This window comes from Pseudophryne corroboree, chromosome 3 (assembly GCF_028390025.1).
Source record: "Pseudophryne corroboree isolate aPseCor3 chromosome 3, aPseCor3.hap2, whole genome shotgun sequence".
In the NCBI taxonomy this organism is placed as follows: domain Eukaryota; kingdom Metazoa; phylum Chordata; class Amphibia; order Anura; family Myobatrachidae; genus Pseudophryne; species Pseudophryne corroboree.
In genome coordinates, this window is record NC_086446.1 from 121,749,055 (window position 1) to 121,753,576 (window position 4,522).

Here is a 4,522-nt window from a genome sequence, read left to right on the forward strand (position 1 = left end):
TGTCACAGGGGAGAGAGGAGAAGGCTTCATGCTGCCGGCGCTGCTGCGGCTGCCTGTCAGTGTGACAGGGCAGACGCAGCAGCCAGCAGCAGGGGGGACAGGACGGCGCTTCAGCAGGGATGCAGAGCAGTGAAGGCGCCTCTTCTGCCCGGCGCCTACCTGCACTGCATCCCTTTGCTGAGCGGGTAGCGCCGGGCCTGCCGTGAGCATCGGATCGGAGCCCCTAGATCGTTAGTGCTGCACTCGTGATATGTCAGTTCCCGCAGGCATGGCTGGGATCACATAAGATATATCATTTGCAAAAGGACCGCATACGATGTATCCTATGCGATCCTGCCGCCCGGGAGGCTGCCGGGCGGTTCAAGGGAAATCGTATGCGACATGAGGGTCCTACATGTCGCTGTAGTGTATGGGGCCCTTAAGCATATTTATAATGCACCCAGTATGTCACTATATAGTGAGCAGTATTTCTATCATAGAGATATGAAGATTATGGGGGTAGTATGGCTGACCGATGGTCAGCATACCGACACTGGGATCCCGGCGGGTAGAGGCGAGTGCCACGCTGCAGGCTCGGTGGCGACCAGCTTCTATTCCCGCTCTATGGGTGTCCACGAGAGGAAATAGTCCCTGTTGGTCGGCATGCCGACCCTCGGGATAGTGAGGGGGCGGGTTTTGGGGGGAGATCATGTGTCCGTCAGTCGCATGAATACCACCTGAAGATTATATAATGGTTTTTCCAGAGATATTCTGAGATTAATATACAAAGCAATGCCCACACTACATCTATTATGCAGACAAGTTATCCCTATATTCTCACTGTAGTTGTAATACTCTATATATATAATATTAGGAATATGCCTCAATTTTAAGTTTAATTTTCTAGAGGATAATTTTTTTTAAATTTTCTTGACATATCTCCATGGTAGATATACTGCTCACTATTTAGTGACATGCTGGGTGCATTATAAATATACTTAGAGTGAGCACCACTTTTTAGTGTCCTATTGGGAATCACACAGCGTCATATGGTATGGTTCCTTGTAGATACATATCTCATTGATCTCAGGTAATTGAGAAATAGTGCAAGTAACCACAGAGTGACCATTGATAACAGTCCCATAGATAATTTCCAGGGTGTAAACATTTCAAAACGATTCAAAATTAAAATAATACACAGTAAACCAATCTTTTTAATAATTTTATATATATATATATATATATATATATATATCATTTATTTACTTTATTTTTTGTCTTAGATTTTTTCACATTGTGAGGCATTTTAATTGGAATATTAAAAGTTACATTTTAGATACATATTCTCTCTTCACAGTGCACCAACAAAGAGACAATCTTTTTCTTTACACAGTTTTTCCCATTAAACAGGTTCATATCACAGTTGACTAATACAGGAAGTATGTATTCATATTTACATAAGGTGAGGTTTGCATATGAATGTTTACATGGTTTGGTAATCAATTAATGAAAACAATTGTGGAAAGCCCCACAAGTCAAACAGTGTGTCTTGTGTACTGCTATAGGGGTAACAGTGAATAAACAGACCAAATGACTATCATCCAAAGGACTAAAGATTCACAAGACCTTACTAGGTCAATCATCCATGAGAGTTGTTTCCAGAGGATTGCAGCAAGCACTTAAAACATTTTACAGGGATATTTATCAAATCTTGGAGAGAGAAAAAGTATCAACCAAGCAACATCTAACTGTACTAGAAATAGAGATGTGCACCGGAAATTTTTCGGGTTTTGTGTTTTGGTTTTGGATTTGGTTCCCTGGCTGTGTTTTGAATTCGGACGCGTTTTGGCAAAACCTCCCTGAAATTTTTTTGTCAGATTCGGGTGTGTTTTGGATTCGGGAGAATTTTTTCAAAAACCCCTCAAAAATAGCTTAAATCATAGAATTTGGGGGTCATTTTGATCCCATAGTATTAACCTCAATAACCACAATTTCCACTCATTTCCAGTCTATTCTGAACACCTCACACCTCACAATACTATTTTTAGTCCTAAAATTTGCACCGAGGTCGCTTGATGACTAAGCAAAGCGACCCAAGAGGGCAGCACAAACACCTGGCCCATCTAGGAGGGGCACTGCAGTGTTAGACAGGATGACACTTAAAAAAATTGGCCCCAAACAGCACATGATGCAAAGAAAAGAGAAAACGAGGTGCACTGTGGTCGCTGGACGGCAAAGCTAAGCGACACAAACACCTCAATATCACTGGAATTATTCGTTCTAATCAATGGTATTATTGGTCCAAATCACTGGAAGAAAATGACAAAATCACTGGAATTATTCGTTCTAATCAAAGGTATTATTGGTCCAAATCACTGGAAGAAAATGACAATATCACTGGAATTATTTGTAAACATTTGTAGAAAGTCGCTGCTTTCTGATTACAGAAATGCCCAGATATTCCTGCGAATCCACAATCCCTTCCCAGAGGAAAAAGAAATTGAGAAACCGTTGTTTGAGAATGTTTGTTCTGTCAAAGTCAGAAAAATGTCTCTATGCACGTTGCCATATTTGCACCACACACTGGTCCGCGCTGCGCATGCGTACGCTCTCCCGTGAAGGCGCATACCCGCAATAGCGTGCACTCGCAGGCGCGGTATGCGTATTTACGGTAGAGTTTATGTAGTCGTAGCGTGCGACTCATTCGTTACATATTTTTACAATTAATGTAGTTTATAGATCATGATCCCTTTGATAGATTCTGAAAGTTTGGTTAATATAGAATGTCCCTGAGCTGAGGAATCCCTCTTTGTATTGTACGAAGGGTCTGACAGGAATCATACAGCAGTGTTTGGTACCCATCGGAAGAGTATTTAATTAGCAATATTCCGGTGTTGGTTTGGAGCGTATTAATCGCTCGTGCGAATAGTTATGGACATAAGAAGTTTATGTCCATTTCTATTATTTACTCATACTCAGGTATGCGGCGGGAAACCTAGTTTCCCACCCACCTGAGCTGTTTGAAATCGTCACAGCCCACCTGTATGAATCACCCTATGACCTTTTGTAATGATACAGGGCCGAATTCCGACGTCCAATGGACAATGGGATTGTAGGGACTATGAGATTGCATTGTGTGTGGGGCATAAATAGGCAGGCCGACCATATCCAACTTCACTCTCTCATCAACGGTTTTCTGCTGATAACCGGGAGCTGGATATCGAGGCGCATGCGATCGTTACCCTTGTGCGTAAGTTTTCTCTCCGTAATCATTGTCTTACTGTGAGCCAATCTCTCTCTCCGTCTCTCTCTCTCTCTCTCTCTCTCTTCCTTCTCTTTCTCTCACATCTCCCCTAGACTAGTATTGAATTGTATTAGATAGTATTGTATTTTGGTTAGGAAGTCTCTGTTATATTGTAGTGTATCATTTGTACTGTTATCCCCTTTTACAAGTATATTAGATATAATACAGTTAATAGGCTTTGGACCCTAAACCAGTATCTGTGTATTTTCTATAGTGTTAAGTGTTCACTTGAGCGTCGGTGACGCTCAAGCAGCTTTGTAGTTAGTCAGGTTACACAAGGTTGCACTTACACCCTGTATCCACATTAAGTTATTCTGTGTATTTCATTGGTATAAGGTTTAAACATAAAGGTATAGCGTTGTGAGCGTCTGCGCCGCTGGTGACCTCCTCGTGGTCTCGAGCGTATGCTACGCCATAGCGAATCATTACTCTAGTCATAACCAATAACGTGTCCTGTGATCACTGGGCCGTGAGCGAACGTGACGCTTGAGCGTCTCGCCTACGGCGGAGCGATCGTTACGCAAATAGCGTACCCTTACGGTACTTCTTAAGCAAACAGCGTACAGTGTTCTTAGACTTCATAAAGGGTTGTTTATACGACAAAGGAATTTAGCATTGTCAATTGGGGGCTCGTCCGATCCTTCTCATATCTGCACTAGGTAGATCAGCAGACATTATCCCTCCAGCAAAGGGTGGGAGGTTGTCTCGCAGTGCTGACGGGATAAGCGTCTGCTTCACTTAGATAAAGAGTGCTGAAGGAATCCGGGAACCGGAAGTAAGAACAAAAACGCTTGTGTCTTTTAAAACTGTTTTATTTCTCTTCTGTCTTGCGTATACACGCACGCATACATATATATCTGCATTTCTTTTTCAATTTCGTATATCACTATTCCTGTTTGCCAATTTTTATAGTTGATAGAAAGTGCTAAAAGAGATTTGCTGTTATTTCATAGTAGAGGTAATAGTTAAAATATAGACCAACACACGGCTTGTCTAGGAGATAAGGCAGTCAGTGTGGTGTGCGGTAGATGATCAGGGATCATCTACATTGATAAAAATAGAAATTGTGTTACGGTGGATCTTTGTTTTGCGTACACGTGTCACTAACAAAGACTTGCGTACGCAATCCAAAAGGCAGACGCACGCAGCGTACATTACGCAACGTAGCGTCCGGTTACGCCCACGTAGCTCAAGTCACGAAAAGTTGAATTAGCGCAAAGCGATAATTAGCGCAAAGGC